This window comes from Acanthopagrus latus, chromosome 10, assembly GCF_904848185.1.
Source record: "Acanthopagrus latus isolate v.2019 chromosome 10, fAcaLat1.1, whole genome shotgun sequence".
NCBI lineage: Eukaryota > Metazoa > Chordata > Actinopteri > Spariformes > Sparidae > Acanthopagrus > Acanthopagrus latus.
In genome coordinates, this window is record NC_051048.1 from 5,087,396 (window position 1) to 5,105,686 (window position 18,291).

Genomic DNA, 18,291 nt, shown 5'->3' on the forward strand with positions numbered 1-18,291 from the left:
TTTAACGGCAATCTATAAAAGTACGAATGATGAAGAGAATTGAAGCAGAGCTGCAGAGATGGGGGCTGGAAACAAGCAATATGAGTAATATGAAGGATGGTGGCAGATGAAATGAAGCACACGAGCGAGAAAAGGGAGGGAATGAAGACAAAGGTCAAAAAGAGGCAAGTAAGTGAAAAAGCCAATTAGATACAGACACTGCCTGTGAATAATAGCACGATAAAAATGCTTGAACTGTAAAGGCGGAACAAAAATGAAAACCGATGGCAGTGTTGAATTGGCAAAGAACTGCACAGCAGGGCAATAAGGTGGAGGTTAAAGGGGCATAATTCAGTCGGGAAGAGGAAAAGAAGGAGTAAGGGATGGGTTTTGGAGCTATGGCGGACTGAAGGTTAAATGTGTGCGTACCTGTGCAGCTATCACCATTCCCCTCACCTATTAATGTCCACATCCATCAGCAGAGACCTGACCTCCAAACCAATGTGTTTGGATATACAGCACCTGTACATCCAAGTGTGTGTATGTGTGTGTGTGTGTGTGTGTGTGTGTGTGTGTTGACGCCATCGTAAATCCATCACGCCCTCCTTTCAGGGCAGGAGGTCCTCGTGAAAAACAGTCCATCCTACTGCGCTTGAAGTGAAAATTGATGGATGTGATTCACTGTTAAACGGTCAGACAGTAAATATCCTCAATGACCCCACTAACAGAGCAGGTTATTTCTCCAAAAATAATCGCTATGGTTTTGCAGAGGTGACAGATAGGTTGTGATACATGCTGTGGTTTGGTTCTGGTTAAGTTCACGGTTAGGAACAGACCATGAATTGGGTTTCAATACCCAGTTTTGATGCCGGTAAGACTGCTGCAAAATGTCCCAGTGCCTTGCTAGATACATCTGCTTTTGTTGCCTGAAAAACAGCTACAAACAGTGGTCTGGAGGTGGTAACCCTTCCTGCTTCGAATGAATACACTTTGTAGTACTTTGCCTGCAATGTAGAAATGTTGAGATGATGCAGTATGTCTGTGGTTTGCAGAAATGTACAACACCAACATTTTAGCCTGGCGTTTGGGTTGTCCAGCAGCCAATTTGCAACACATATCAGTTGTAAAGGTGCAAAGAGTCTCCAGAAACACTGAAATCCCAAATTGATTGTGAAAGACGTTATTTACAGCCTTTTTTACACTGAAATCTTCACTGTAGCTGCTAAGCTAAAAGCACTGAGTGCACAGGCTTGAACAAGCATCATTCATTCATTGCTACAAGATCACTGATGCAAGGTCAGTCATGAATTTGAGAAAGGTGACGATGACCAATTCTCTATGTTATTATGTGCAACTGAACCACATTTTTTCTGTAGGTTCTAAATTCTCAACACTTCCAGCAACATGAAAACCCGAATATGGTCTGATTACTATGGTCTTACGGACCTGTTAGAGGCTGAGCATACCCGGTGAACTGGTCACAGAACGATCAAGGACAAAAGGAAGTAAAAATAAACTTGTGCTTCTATCCCTGTTCCAGTAAACTGTGTGTGCACATTCTGCGCAGAGAAACTGTGAGTGCTTGGCTCAAAACTTTGACCTTTCATGACTGGATTTAATACTTTAAGTGCCAAAATGTTTAGACTTTTTTACGCTTTTACCTCCAAGACACCTCTTGTCCTCTCACAGCATCTTCTTTCATACCAAGTACATAAAAGGCAGGTGGATGGCAAAGGATGAAAGTGAGCAAAGAAAAGGGAGGGAAAGTGGTGGGGTGAGGTGAAGATATAAATATCCAGAGCAAGAAGAGGAGAGCAAGATGTGTCACTCCCCCTCCAGTGTCTGCTTTTCAGTTCTTATCCTCCACTTAAAATTTACTGGGAGGCATGGGGAGAGATGGATGGATCGAGAGAGGGAGGGAGGGAGGGAGCAGGAGAGAGATGGAGGAGTGTGTCGCTGCCCACTCAAGGGCAAGGAGCACCTTGACAGCCTTTCTCGCAAAAAAAAAAAAAAAAGACGAGTCATGTCAGCCTCTTCGTCTCGCTCTCTCTCTTCTTCCATTTCAGTCTTTCTCTGCATACCTTATCCTCGTTTACACTTTCATTTCCCGTCAGTTCATTACTTCCTTCTCCCCCGCTGATGGCTTCTCCTTCCTTTCTCACACCCATGTTCAAGCATCTGAACTGGAAATGTCTGATCATCCACTCTCGCTTACATTAATGCAGAAAGTCGGAGAACGTAATTTAAAAAAACGGCTACATTTGATGACTTTATGGAGGCCATGTCAGGCTGATACAAATGAAGCATTAATGAGGCACTGTGCAGAACCAAGAGTCGTAAAGTCCACGTTGGCTCTACGTTCGTCAGTGGTGACTCCTGGAAGGAAGTTGGTATTTGAATAGAAAGAATAATCTCGGGCGAACCGTCTGTTGACGAGGATTCTGTGACATTATCAAAAGCTCAAGAACTGCTTCAGAACCACTCAACAGACCGGTGGGATTTCTTCTCTTTGTCACACAGCAATAGTTAAACGGGAATCCAGGTTTTGATTTAAATTTTCTGTGACAAATGAAATCCTTTTCTTCTCTTTACTCCGGCTCTTGATGTTCTGCTCTGTTGCTCGGTGTCCAAACACGCGGCTGAGATCTGCTGCCAGCTGGCTCGGGAAAATAGAGATGGGCTTGATATTTCAATGACTGGTGTTTGATTACTGTCTGATTGTTGCCAAAAAAAAAATTCACGAGCTCTGTCCTGAATCTGTAAACTGTGCTTTCCAGCTGTGTTTTGGGACTAGCTCTTAGTGAAATAGCTGCAATACTCTACTCAATACAATGTTTTTCTCTTTGCTTTTACACGCTACTCATATTTGCAGGTGGTACTCTATTTTAGGGATGGGCTTTCAATGAACCCACTATTATTTCTTTACTTTCATCGGCATCGCTTTTAGGTTTAGAGGAAGGGTTAGGGCACAGTTAGGCTTAGTTTTTAAATACAGCAACATACTTCAGGTTCTCATGCAGGTATATTTTCAACACTTTCAAGACCTGTACTTAGATGTCAAAATAAATGATCATGGAGCTAAAACTAAGGCTCCTTAGAGGCCCAAAGGTGCCCAAAAGGAGCATCCAGGGCTGTATCCAATTGAAGCATTTTTCCCTGAGGCTAGCTGACTTTTTGAATTGTTTACAGTGGGAGAGGCTGCAAATGCCAGCAACGTCTATTGTGCATTGAGCCCCTAGCACCTCGCAGCCTTTGTTTTGTTAGTCTAGTCTCCGAGAGTTGAAAAGTGCAAGTGTGGCTGTATCATTTTACAGAAGTGGGACAAATACCACATGTGAGCAAGTGTCACATCCTACAATCAAGTGCTGAATGACTTCCGCTCCCGAACTAAACAACGGTACAAAACCGCATGATCCAAAGTAAAGCACCCTCTCACTCTACGACCAGTGCTGGAGAAGGTACTCACCTTTGCGTGGAAATGTTTAAATTCAAAGAGTATCTGTGAGTTTAACTTCTTGCAACGTGTAAACCAATTCAAACGTCCACAGATATACCACAGCAACCAGAGCGACACAGGAGGAGCTGAAAGTGACAAGAGTTAGAAACAAAGCAAGAAAAAACTAAAAGAGAAAGGATGTGAATTTCAAAAAAAAAAAACAAAGAGAAAGACACTGGAGGCTAAAATCAGGAGGAAACAAAGCCAGAAAAGGAAAACTAAACACACACACACACACACACACACACAGACACACACACACATATGAGCACAGGCGCTAGTGACACACATACACACACACACACACACAAACACAGTTGTAATCCATCTTAATACCTCAGGGTGTGAGTGAGGATAGAGGAGGATAACTGATCGTCTTATAGCCTGACATAATCACACCAACTGGGGATGATGTTGTGACTGTGTTACCTACAGAAAGCGTGTGTGTGTGTGTGTGTGTGTGTGTGTGTGTGTGTGTGTGTGTGTGTGTGTGTGTGTACATATATAATGTGTCTCCTCTGAATTTAAACAAAGTTGATATTTTCCTGCATTTCCACACACACACACAGGGTGAGTCAATCAATCTTCCTGCAAACACATGGCAGGTCTTTACAGTGGAATTAGCACAGAAAGCATCTTAAACCACGCAGCCTTGTTTGTGAGCAGATAAGCTCAATGTACATGACACACACTCATTCACACACACACACACACACACACACACACACACACACACACACACACACACACACTCACATAATCACAACACACACGGTAGTCTTATAAAAGTCTTATAGTCAAAGAGCTTGTATCCTTGTGGTTTTTTGCTGGCAGAAGAAAAGCTTTCTCTGGGCTCGGAACAAATTGTACAAAACACAAGCCGGCACACACACACACACACACACACACACACACACACACACACACACACACACATATACTGGACATATTTGCCTCCTTTCACTCGCTCACTGTTGATTACGCTATCACTGAATAAAAGCCAAGGACTTCTCGCCTCACCTTGCGCTGAATTGAAGGTTGCGTAAGCCAAGATGTGCGTCATCTGTACATTGTGTTGAGCTGTGTAACTTCAGTTTGTATCAGCTGCTGCATCGGGCGTCTATTTAATCTGATTCTACCATCACATATTTCATGCGATTAGACTGATTTATGACAATTTGGGTGTCATTACCGTAGTCTTGCAATTATGTGATATATGTAATAAACCAATTATATCTCTTTATTCACTTTAACATATCAAAATAATCAGAAGCAAGCACATAGGTGGAAAAAATGGCATGTACAGCAAGCAAAATGCATAAAACCATTTAAACTTTAGGCCATATAAAACCAGTATAAAGTATTCTTTTCCACTGGCTACAAGATACATAAATAATCCATTGGCTGGTTTGTGAGTGGCTCAGGTGACATGAGGCAAAGAGAGAGTTGGTTTAGTTTTTATGCGGCTTCTTGTTGGTTGGTTTGGGCTTCAGGCAGAACCCAGAAGCAGCTCTACCATGTCGGTACCATCAGATTCCTGAAATTAAAAGAATAAAACAGTTACAAGATGAAACAGTGAAAGAAACTGATGGACAACATTTTTGGCGATTGAGCCTCAGTTGAGCGTTTAAATTCAAAACCATGACACCAAAGCTGTGTTACATCCCAAACAGTGGATTCTGTGTAACCATTACTACCCAGTTAATAAATATGTGCCTGCCATTGTATATGTCTGAATGTTTGCGTGTATATATAGCCATATATAAATGTGTATATGCATACCACTGAGTGATTACCATCTGCATCCTGTCCCCAAAGTCTTTACATTATGTTGCACGATGATTAAAACCTATTCAGCCCTCACAGATGTATAACCCTTCACCCCATAATAACATAATAGTTTAAGCTGTGATATTCAGGCGGATAGAGAAAGATGTATGGGCTAAAAATGATTAGTTTTTTTTTTTAATGCCTCTTGGGTTTACAGAATTAGATTTTTGAACATTTTACAGTCTGTTGTTCAAACTCACCCACTGTGTAATTTAATTCAGCCTGGTTTGCTTTCAAGCAGAGATGTTCAATATTTCATTTGGCTCTCAGCGCCTCATCCTGTTTCATTAGACAGAAGCCTGCAAGGTTTAAACACAGCTTATGCTCATGCGATTGGATCACCATTGGAAACGTGACTTTATGTGCTGAAACAGTCAGGGTTAGCAACACAATCTAAGATCACTCTGAAAATGCTGATTTACAGCATGATCAAATATTTACAATGAGGATCGTGGAACAGCACGACGTCCAAAAAAGTCTGGAGATCATCCGAGCATGTTTCTGCTGAGAAACTGAGAAACATAATATCAGCCTTTCAGCCGCACTTTCAGCCTGTTACCTTCATCCACCTATTGGTAGTCCTGGTACGACAAACTGCCAATTTTCCCACCATTGGCTATGAGTACCAGACTGAAAAACACAGTTATTTCTTCAATATTAACTGAAAAAAAAACTGTACTGTACTCGGTGCTGTTTGAAAGGAGGGAAGCGAGTAAAGTGGGAAGGATGAGAGGATTTCTGGATGAATGAAAGGCTTATTGTGATAAAAAAAAAAAAAAAACACCTCCGACACTTTGAGCTGTAAAGTGTGAGCCGGTGATGTCGGGGGTTGCAGAAGGTCACACACAGCGAGACACACAGATAGTAGGAGAAGAAATGCCTACAAAGGAAAGTGGGAAATCTAAGATAAAATTGGGCTTTTGACAAAAATGTGGTGACTGAACTTCAGTTAAGTGCATTTCATAAGACAGGCAAAGACTGAGCGTGATTAAGAAATAAATACATAGGCAAATATCATACTTGACAACAACATATCAGATAGAAACATAGACATTACATGGTATAAAGTGAAAACGGGCTGTAGTTCATGTCTCCTTTCCCCATCTACCCCAAGTACATTACACAGTTACAAACATGGGTTAATAATTATACAGTAACCATCAGCCCACTGACTGATTACCTATAAATATGCGAGTGGCTCAGGAGTCATGAGAGGGATTAGAGAGTTGGTCCAGTCTCTATGCAGCTGCTTGTTAGCTCCTACTGGGTCCTATATAGAGTGCAGTTGCCATCTTGGTATGGTCAAATTCCTAAAATTCAAAGGATAAACGTAGTCATGAGTTGAAAAAGTGCAACATTTTGACAGGTAACTGACCAAAACAGACATTTGTGAGAATGTGTTGAAGAATTATGTCCACTAAGCCTCTGTTGACTGTTCAAATTTGTCAAAATAAATGACAAAAATGTTATAATCTTGCAATTAAAATGGAAAAAATTAGGACATTTTAAATGTAAAGTTATAATGTGAAATTTAAAGGGGAAAAAAGTGAAATTTAAAATGCAAATGGTCAAACTTAAAATTCCCACCACCAATGGTTACATTTTTAAACACAGGCTAAGACTACACATAAGATTAGCTGTTGTTATTTTAAAAGGAACCATAATAATGATCTAAAATTGAAGTCTTGCTCATTAACCACACACTTTAACAAAGACACAGTTGTTCTGTAAGAGACTTTGGTTCCTGTGGTAAAGAGGCACCTTGATAAGAGCTGACAGAGCAGCCAATAAAAAGCAACTAGCCATGTATTACAGGCATTAACAGCACATCTGGGACGTGGATTTGACCAATCAGATTGCTCTGATGAATCCCAGTTGTATAAACACCCACATTTGAGTTCATACACACACACACACACATGCACAGACACACACCTAAAACACAACTGGACACCATCTGGTGGTCTATACAGTCCAGTAGGAAGAGAAATGTATTTACATTCTCTGACTGAAAGCCGTGCTTTACAGGAATTATGGGCACAGCTGGAGCACGTCTTTAACCAGTCACATCACTCAGACAAAAACCATGTCATGTTTAGATTATTTAGGTTTGGTTCTACATGGTAACACTCAGTATTCATTCTCATCCGAAGCCCCTTATGCAATGTCAGAAGACAATGTGAATCGTGATTTCCAAACAGCTCGCATATTTTACCACGTGGTGATCAGACGCAGACAAAAGAAAGACTCACTCATAGCTTTAGTTGCACCAGCTGTTCTGAACTTCAGCCTAGTTATAACAAAAAAGTCTTTTAATAACTTACTCTAACAATGAGTTTAATGAGCCATCTGCAAAAGCCTGTAAAAAACTGGAATGAATGGTTCATGAAGGTTTGTTTTTGTCGTAGTAATCCATCAAGTCTGCGCTTGTAAATGTTAATATGTCATCTATAAGCTGATTATCATCCAGATGCCTCTGAGCCCATTTACAAGTAGTCAAACAGTGGATTTTAGAAAGACGCCTGATGAATTTAAATGCTCTCCAAAAAAAGAAATAAATAACAGCATGCGCGACACTGGAAAAGGATTCTCAACAACCTGGCAACCCAAAAGTTGTTCCAGTACAAGAAGTCTGAAAACACAGTTCTAGTCAGAACGCAGTGATCCAACCATCGCTAACATTTCTACTGTGCAAACACCGCACGTTGGCTAACTTCTTCTGCTAGTGTTGGGCTAAACTGAAACATTGATTTATTTATTTTTTTTGTCAGAGTTACAACAACTTTATTAGTTCTCCAATGCAACATTAAGGAAATTGTTGTTGTTATTTAGGAGGTAACACATTTGAAATGAATAGAATGTATACATACACCTATATTTCTGGAAAAATGTATGTTGTTTACCCAGAAATGAATGTAAACACACATTCTTTTACCTGCTGCATGAAGTGAATCACTAAAGCAGACTGAATGTAACTCAACAGTGACATGTTGTAGAAACTAATCTTTGTATATGCATGTAATATGTTGGTTTTCCCTGATGTATTTAATTCCAATTACAGCGGAGTCGACATGTTGTTGCTAAAAGCTCGTAGCACACTTCACGCTGTAGTAATATAATGGTGCTATTCACCGGAGTCCTCCGACACATCCACACACAAATGAGTCCCGAGCATATTTTACCTTCAATCACACATTTATTTCCCGCTTTGCACATGCTCCTGCTGGTGTGAAATCAAATCATCTAACAGTCTCTTTCTTTTTCCACAGTGCTTGTCACAATGTGGCTCCCAGGGGGGCTCGCTTACTTTATTTCTATCGCAATACAGAACACAAAACACACTCATTCCTTTGGTTAAACTTAGTCAAGGTGTTCCATTCCCTGCGATGAAAAGAAAAGTCACTTCGTATGATGGAAAACTTAAGGATGTAAAGGCTCCCCGTGCACCCACTCGAGCGTTTCCTGTTATTTTGATTAGAGTTGGGCAAAAAGCACCAAAAATCAACCTGCCAATGAGAACGATAAAGGTGTAACTTGTCAGTCAAGTGTGGTCTGTGAAAACCCACGCAGCCCTGAGAAGACATCAAACGAGGAAAATAAGTTAAAACACCTGTGTAGGTGTGAGTCTGCACGGGCTTCAACGAATATGTTCTCGGCAGCAGTTCCTTTTATTCGTTCAGTATAACTTAAAACATAAAAGATATCGATATTGGAGGGTGTCAAGTCAGGCGGGGGGTGTGGTTCCCAGAAATGTATAACAAGCCAACTAAAGTTTAGAAGTCCAGCAACATCGGTTTGCTCCTCAGGAGAAGTTTTGGCCCTCGCTTCCTTCAGGACACTGTAGTTAAGAACATTGGCTGAGCGCCACATACATCAAGGAGAAAACTCATTTCTAAACCCTTTGTTGAGAGGGTAAAAGTTCTCTCTGATTGCTTGTATTTCACCGCTCGGCGCACCCAGAGCACCAATTGTTGTCGTACTTATGGTGTTGCTGTTGACACATCAACTGTGCTTTAATGGAATTTTTTGACAGCAGCAAGCAAGTGGGGTTTGGAAACACACACACACACACACACACACACACTTACAAATGAGTTGACGCAGAACAGAAAGTCTTTTGTGCACACACTCAAAATACACCGGGGAGTTGTTCAGAGGAGCCTCCTCCCGCTCCCTTCAACGCTGGAGTATCATAACTTTTAATCAGAGCCAAAATAAAAGTCGGTTTCAGCTGTTGTTTTATTGGCAAAGATGGAAAGAGACAGAGAGGATACAGAGACAGACTGAGACAGTGACAGTCAACATAAGAGACAGCATGTATACACTTACAGACCTAAAATATTATGACTACATCAATACATACTTGAATATATAGGTGGAAAGGCCCCCTACAGGGCACCTCGTCATGTTTTCTCCACTGGAAGGGCTTCCTAGAGGGCACTTTACCAGGTTTTCTCCACCCTAGAGGGCACTTTATCAGGTTTTCTCCACCCTAGAGGGCACTTTACCAGGTTTTCTCCACCCTAGAGGGCACCTTAACAGGTTTTCTCACTAGAAGGGCTTCCTAGAGGGCACTTTATCAGGTTTTCTCCACCCTAGAGGGCACTTTATCAGGTTTTCTCCACTGGAAGGGCACCCCAACAGACATGAATGTCAAATGCTGTCTATGAGGATATAGGAGCAGGACCTTTTATTAAAATGTCCTCCATTCATGCTGATTTTGTTTGGCTGGCTGATTAAAAAACTCAAATTGTGCTTCAGGAAAGGAAACCTTTGTTGTGTCGGACTGTGTTTGCCAAGCACGGGAGAGAAAGCAGAATATCTTGTTGAAGCCCGAGCTCCAAAATAATAACCTGTCATTATGTGATGTAATTAAATGTTTGACTGCTGCAACTGTACCTTTTAGTTTTTCTTGTAAAACCGAGGGAGGCAAAAATAAAAGAAAACCAAAATCAAATAAAGTATTTTGGAAGACTGTGGGGGCCTAAATAGACATTTATGAATAAGCATTAACTCAAAGCCTCAACGTGAAGAGAAATCATTTAAAAGACGGAACAAACTGTTCTGAACACATTGGATGTCATTTTGGGCCATCAGCAGGCTTTTGTAGCCCCAGCAGTGCTACTGATTCAGAATTACAATGGGAACAACAAGAAAATCAATGAAATTACCGGCACCTTTCCTCCCATTATCCACAACCTCTTTCTTTGTTTAACAGCAACAGTGCATAAAAATACCACCATTTTTGCTGCGGGACATTTTGTGAAAAAGACTGGAAAAACAAAGACGGACCTGATATAAGGAGCGTCGGTGTGTTCTTTGTAAGCCTCAGGTATGGAGTGAGTTCATAATATTTGTGCCTCTAATTATGTTTGACAGAGAGAGCAAGGAAGTAAACTGAATGTCAAAGCAGGTTTGTGAAGATTTGCTGTACGCCGGGTGTCTAATCTGAATTTTAGGACAGAGGTGAACTCATCACAATCCCATTAGACTGAGATTCTGAGATTATAAAATCTGTTTATTACGAAAATGTTGGCAATAAGGATGCCAGTGAGAGTTCAGAGGCAGTAGCAGCTCCTCTTCTCGTTATTTACCTCCTTCTTTCCGTCCATTTTTCAAAGTGTTTCGGTCAATAATAAATCCAATAACTTCTTGTTATGCAAAGTATTTCTGTTGTTAATCGTGACATTTCAAATTAGAAGAAAAAAAAGCAATTTCCTCAAACACTGCCCAAACTGCATTTACATTCACTTGAAGCAGAACTTGTTTTGGTCAATGAATAAATTATATGATAAACGCAGACGGAAATGCAACTAAATAAATTATGATGACGGCTCGGAGGGATCAGACTAATTGTGTGAGAGCTTAAAGAAAAATACCTTCTGAATTTGTGCTTGTCCTGCGCGATCTTCCAGAAGTGCTGAACTTTCTGCTGCATTCGTATTTCTCTTGAGGCAGTGAAAATTCAAGTTTTGACAACAGATGTGAAACTAAACTTTTCCTTATAGAGTTCTTAAAGTGTTTGATTTGCATTTTCCTTCTTGACATTTCTAAAGTTCAGCTGTAATCTGTCTCCTGTCCCTTTCTCTTTGAAGCTCAATTAATCTCCTTCGACAGGAGGCTGTTTATAAGATTCCTATTTCACGTTCACTTCATACGTCCTCCCTTTAAGTTTCATTCGCTGGTTAGTGTAGGTGTGTCGTCTTTCTCTCTCTGTCAAGTGATACCGGCTGATAAACGTACGTGGGGTCTGTTTCTGATTAATAGCCAAGAGGCCTTTGAGGCAACATAATGAGTTTCTCCAGCTGAAGTGCTAGCTGTGTGTGTGTGTGTGTGTGTGTGTGTTCATGTTTGCAGAGGTGTATCGTTTCTCGTTTTTTGCATGCGTGCCGCTGTTAGCGTTGAAAATGCTCCATTTTCATTAACTCGCGTGTTGGCTGTGAGTGACGTTTTCCCCATTTCTACTCGGTTCACCTCCTCGTTCACCTCCCTCCTCCCCCCAGCCGTCATTTGCTCCCCGTGGGGATAAGAATACAAATTGCACAGTGGGACTGCAGCTATATGAACTAATTAAACATCAATATGTCTTTGTCAAATTAAGTGAAGCAATTTGCAGCATGTTTCTCCCAATAGTGGTGGTGTTAGTACTCCCATTTCTCTATTTTAGGTCTATTTCCGATCATTTAGATCTTCTTCTTCTTCTTCTTTTTGTAATTTAAATGTAAATCCAGGCGGTTTGTGCACAAGGTCCAGCTGGTAGTAGTGGAAGATGTGTTCTTAGAAGAAGATCGAAATGATCAGTATCAGTATTTTTCTTTTCCCCCTTTCACTCTCCTTTCCTTTTCAGCCTGCTTTTTTCGACTGAAGATAACCTTCTATCTTCCCCTCCTTCCCTCCTTGAATGCTTCACTTCCCTGTTTTATGTCTCTCCTTCCTTTTTAGATTCTTCCTTTCCTTGCTGCTGCTTCCTCACTCTCTCTCCTTTACTGCTTCCATCCTTCACTTATATTTTTCTTCTCTCCCCTTCCTTTCCTCTGCCTACCTTCCTCCTTTCTTCCTGTGTCCTTAAACTTTCCTTCTTGACTCTCACCGTCTCCGCTTCCTTTCTCTCTTCTTGTTCACTTGGAATCTAACGGTATTAACACCATGCTCCTGTGATTCATACAATTCTTCTTCTCCACTCCTGGTGCAGTCATTCCCTCACATCCATTCATCTCTCTTGCTTTGTCATCACTTGTATCCTCTGAATCTTTGCATCTGACACTCTCTCTGACATTTCCTTTTCTCCGTCTGTTTCTCTCTCTGCGGTGCCTGAAGGCTCGTCTTTTTCCTCCTTCTCTTTGGTTTTCTACTTGTGTACTGTGTGTAATCTCGAGTCTCTCAGCTGATTTAAGAAACGCTCTGTTCTGTTTCTCCATTGTGGCTGAGAGCGGACGCGCCGCAAATCTGTTATTCGTCCACCCGATTCTACGCGTCGTCTTCGCACATCTTTCTTTATCTTCCCTCCTTCTCACAGTCCTTTACGGCGGCTGACACACACACAATATCTTTGAGTTACACTATCACTCGCTCTCCCCTCCCTTCCCCCGCCATTCTCTGCCTCTGACACACACACTCACACACACACAGATGGAGGGATTATGTGGTATCGCATTAGCAGAGCTGCTTTGTGTTAATGGCCTTTACATCGTCCCGCAGAGAATAAACGTTGCCGCTTTGACTCTTTAAACACATTCAACCCTCTGTCTCTCTCTCTGCCCTGGTGCACAAGTCAGTTTTTGAGTGTCTCACATTAATGTGAATATCCTCCGGAGAACGTGCCTGGTTTAACAACTCCAACATGTTGTTGCATTGAAATGCTGCCGTCAACCAACAACATTTGTTGTTGATTTGTTGAAGCAGCGAAGATACAGCTGTGTTACGATTCTGATCATTGTTTTGGTCATTGTCTGTTTTATTTTGTATTTTAGATCCTCCCGTGACTTGTTTTCCTTTCCACTTCCTGTCTTTGTCTGTTTTCCAGCCTGTTATTTCTGTGTGCACCAGTGTCTCTTGGCCTGTAAACGTTTCCTATCAGTAATGAAGGGCCCTCGTTAATTGGTGCATGAAGTTATTTCAAAACAAAACAAGTTGTTTCAGTCTTAAGGCTAGTTCCAGACGCTTTACTGGTAAACTATACAAAATTAGCCTACAACATGGTGTTTCAGTATCAATATTTCACTAATTTTGCGCTTTGTGGGTTTTGTTTTCCTGAAAATAAAAATAAATGTCAAGCAGAGAAGTCTCATTTGGTCATGCTACCATGCTAGCTACTTGCTATTGGAAATGCTGCAAAAAGATACCCAACTTGTAGCTCACCTTAAACAATGGAGTTAGTAAGTTTATCTAGTAGTTTTGTTACTAACCAAACCTTGCTCACTTAGGTTATAGAGAGAGGCTAACATGCTCAATGCACATCTGGTATTGGCGCAATGTGCCTGAAAACACAAAAACGGATAAATGTGCGTCGCTTTTGTTCACTCCCTCTTTCTCTCTTGCCCTGTACCTCTCTGTCTTATCAACTGTCCTTCTCGATTTCTCTTCATGCCTTTCTCCCTCCTCCAGTTTGGTTCAGTAAACACCAATCAAAAAAAAAACCTACTCTCTCCCTCTCTCAAACTAAAAGACGGTAAGTCCGATATTGACTTTCCGTCGCTGCTCTAATGAAAAGTTGTGACACCACAGTTTTGATTTCACAATCCCCATATCTCATTAACTCTGTGTTTGATCCCCCCCGCTTTCTTCTCTGATACTCTCATCTGAACATCACGATTCTGCTGGAAGTTTTGTTCCACACATTTTTTTTAAAGATACATATTTGACAATAAATGAGTTGCAGAGACTAAATAACCAGAGGGATGTCTGCGTTAAAAGGCTGAAAAATGAGTCTGAGGTTGTAAATAATCCGGCAACAGCTGGACGTCTTTGGAGGCTCTTGTAAATACACAAACTGCTCAATTAATGCAATTTTACTTGTAGCAATATGAAGCTCACAAGCCTCTAAATAAGCCTCTAAATACCTTCAGACTGTCTGTATACTAAAGAAAGCCCAGAAGGAAACAGCTAGTTTGGGATTTTCCAAATTATATTTTTTCTACTAGAGTGTTCTTTATTGGCACTACTGATGATGTTACGTTGATGATACCTGATGTTACGTTGATGATACCTGATGTTACGTTGATGATACCTGATGTTATGTTGATGATACCTGATGTTACGTTGATGATACCTGATGCTACGTTGATGATACCTGATGTTACGTTGATGACACTTGATGTTATGTTGACGATACCTGATGTTACGCCGATGATACCTGATGTTACGCCGATGATACCTGATGTTACGTTGATGATACCTGATGTTACGTTGATGATACCTGATGTTATGTCGATGATACTTGCCTTTGCTGAAGCATTTTATCTCCATACTGGAAACCTGGAGCTAAAAATACTCACATCTTACTTTATTTGGCTCACATCATGTCTTTAGAGCGTTTGTAGTGGAGAAAAAAAAAAGAAAAATGATTTATGTTTGTGTTTTTTGGAGGTTTTTCTTGTCAATCTTTCAACCTTTTTTTCTCCTGTATCCTGTTTTTTCTGCATCTTTCTATAATACCATCCATCCATCCATCCATCCATCCACCCCCCCCCACACACACACACACACACACACACACACACACACACTCCACCCAGTCCATCCCTCATGCTCCTGTAATGGAGCTCCATCTGTGCAGTCCATTAGGAGGCCTCGTGGCTTAGTGGCTGCACTGATGAAAATGACCCCTGTGACAGGACAACACAATCCCATACTCTGAACGTGCGCACTGGGGCCGGGGGGGCATCACTTTCCATCCCGGGGCACAAACTGTTGTTTTAATACATGATAGTGTCACGTTCTGTAGTGCAGGAACACCTCCACGGGGGCTTCATGCGATTTTTGGACATCTTGCAAACACATTGCTCGGAAATCCCCTGGTGACAGTGTGTGCTTTCATAATGTTTGGATGAGAGGAAAACACAGAGTAGGAGCCTGAAATGAAACCCCCACAAGTAAAACTAGAAACTGATGCTTGTTCTGTTCTGTGACATGAGAACTGAGTTTCTTTATCGTTCAATTTAAAGAATGATGTTAACAGCCATCGTCTGTATCTTTAAAGACAGGAGACAAGGCTGCTTTGTCTAAAGCAGTAAAAGGTATGGTTAAACGTAAGCTCTGTATACATGTCGGTGTGCTCGTATTGGATGAAAGAAACGGCAGATTGACGGCACACTCGGTTATGTTGCTGTTGTTGTTTCCTGCTGTGTGGGTGTGTGTAGGAGCCGCTGTGGTTCCAGGAGGTTTTCAGTCACTTCTGACCTCCGTGTTTTTTGATCTGAAATGTTTCACAAAAGAGCATCAAAAAGTCAAAGTCTCTTCTTCTTTTTTTTTATTTTTTATTTTTTATTTTTTTCATCCTCTCCCTCCCTTTTTCTCCGCAGGCAGATGGAGGATGCTGATCCCTCAATCCGGAGGTGTGGAGTGACAGATGACAGAGGGATTGATAAAGCGGGAGAGAAAGGGAGAGGTTGCGTCGGAAAGGGTCACTGCCGGCGGTAATGGAAAACGGCGACAAAGGTCAGGCACATCGATCGGGAGGTGAGGAGAAGTAAGTGAGCAGATTTGCTGATACTGGCATGTGTCTCTCTTTGCACTCTGCCTCTGTTTCCTCTCTGTCTCGCTCTGCTGCTGCAGCTACATTATTCTCCTTTACTGCCTTTTGCTCCTACCATTTTATAAAGCACAAACATTTTGTTTGCAACACCTACAGATGTTCGAAGTGCTCAATATTTCAGACTAAAGAAGCTTTAAAGTACTTTCTGTAAACGTTATTCTAGAGACGTCTATGTAATGTTTTGAGATTTTCGACGTTATCTGAAATGAGCATGCTAACCAGCTAGCTGCCTCCCCGCCAGCGTTCCGCTCTCTAATGGTTCATATTTTGTTTTTAACGCGATATCTCATTAGCGATTTCAGGGAATTTCTTCAAATTTGGTACAAATGTCCACTTGGACTCGCAGATGAACTCATTAGATTTTGAGGGTCATGTTCAACTTCACTGTGACATAATGATAATCTGACAAAAAAACATGTTCTGGACATTGTGTAACGCAGTAACTCAGAAACAGCAACTTGACTGCTGCCTGGAGGCGACACGCTGTTACAATGAAATTAACATTATTGAAAATGAGTAGCAAGTCTGAGTAAGATTTAAGGAGCCCTAAATTATAGAGTAGCTTTACTCTATCAGTGTATTATACGTCTTAATATAGATACCTTTAACTGTCGCATAAACAACTATCTGTTAACTGCGTCCAACAAAGCAAAAGAAGCACATGTTGAGTAGTGAAACTGAGAAAGACTTAAATATATGAGGTGCTGTTGTTGGCTTTTAATTCATTACCAACATTCACAGCTGTTGGTTGGTGTTTGTGTATCTGACATATAAACCTTTACATGTTAAGCTTCGGATCACACAAAGAAGCAGTTTTGCACTGTTTGCCTTTTAGAAGAAAATCCCTCCATCCCATTTCCCCGCCACCCTCCGCTGTTTTATCTCAGCGAGCAGAAATGGCTTAAGCAAACAACGAGCACGGCAGCAATTTGTCCCCCCCGCGGCGAGAAGTGAAAGCGAGGGCGGCGTTTTCACTCGGCTTCCACGGCGTGATCCTTTCGCGGCTCCCCGAGAGACGTGAGGTGGCGAATGTTCTGCGGTCACAACGGCAATTATAACCTACGGATGACGTGACTGGTTAGCCTTGACACACCGCGGATCACGTGTACAGACGCTGATGAAATGTGTGCGTCCATGCCAAGTTTGAGGCTAAAACCATACGACTGAATGGAAAAAGCTCGTTATCGTCATTACCTCTCTTCCTCTAACCTTCCTCCTCGTCCTCGTCCTCGTCCTCGTCTCCTCTCCCTCTCCACGTCTCTGTGATGCATCGCTGCTCTGTCGGCGGGGTTAAACGGCTCGCCTGCCGTGCTGTTTAGTTTCCTGTGAACTATGTTGATGCTCTGAGAGGAAGCAGCCCGTCTGTTACGCACCGAGCGGTGCAAAGGTGATAAACAAGCGCCGCCGTATAATTCCTCATTATCGTATTCTCATTTTTAAAGTCACAGGATGGCTGATTTTCAACCCCAGACCTCATTATAATGTTGTTTACCATTATGCAGAATCATGTTAACAGCAATCTCATTAAAGGCCCTAGTTTTTTGCTCACTCCCCTATTCGGTTTTATTGACTTTTGCGGAGCGCCAAATGTTTTTTTTTCAAGCACAGACAGGACAAGTAATCAATGAATCCTGATAAGAAGTCTGGGTTTGCAGCCTCCGTTAATCAGTAAAGATATAGACTCGACCATGTGGAGAAAAGTAGGCTCTTAGAAGCTGAAGTTATGGGTGAGCAGCACTATAAATGATTGAAAATTACGAGAGGCGTTTTTATGCCTTTACAGTATTTATGTAGCAGCAAGATGCATGTCGCTTTATAATCAAAAGTGACTTGGCAATCTCGCTTTCCACAATATGAAACCCTTAAATCATCTGATTGCTCTTTCCACCACTTCATAATGTATGGGCTGCTTTGCTGTTATTAAGCTGTCATTTAGATTTGAGGCTCTGTAGCAGATAACATAATATATCTGCCCACGCACGCATGAATAATCTGAATTAAGCATTGTGTTTGCACACAATCACACCTAGTCAATTCATTTATGCATGCACAGTCATTTATACAAACAGAACGGCGCGGATGAAAGCAGTCGCGCATCCAGATGTAATAGATTTGCATTAAACAACACAAATGTTAGCGTGCCCACACAGGCTGGAGGAAGGACAAAAAATGCAAAGCAGGGATTTAAAAAAAATAAATAAATGTTTGATTGTGCTCGTAGCGCTGAGACAGA

The 18,291-nt window shown here is 41.5% G+C and overlaps 1 protein-coding gene across 2 annotated transcripts in view; it reads left to right on the forward strand.

The window, feature by feature from the left end:
* htr2cl1 (5-hydroxytryptamine (serotonin) receptor 2C, G protein-coupled-like 1) overlaps positions 1 to 18,291 on the forward strand; it is a 129,280-nt gene that overhangs the window by 79,489 nt on the left and 31,500 nt on the right. Inside the window, exon 6 of one of the 2 annotated variants that reach the window (XM_037113298.1) lies at positions 15,826 to 15,992. The gene's annotated coding sequence lies outside the window, so the exon portion shown is untranslated. Of the gene's footprint in view, positions 1 to 15,825; positions 15,993 to 17,356; positions 17,446 to 18,291 lie in introns of those variants that run through there. The other variant, XM_037113299.1, reaches the window with a different exon arrangement.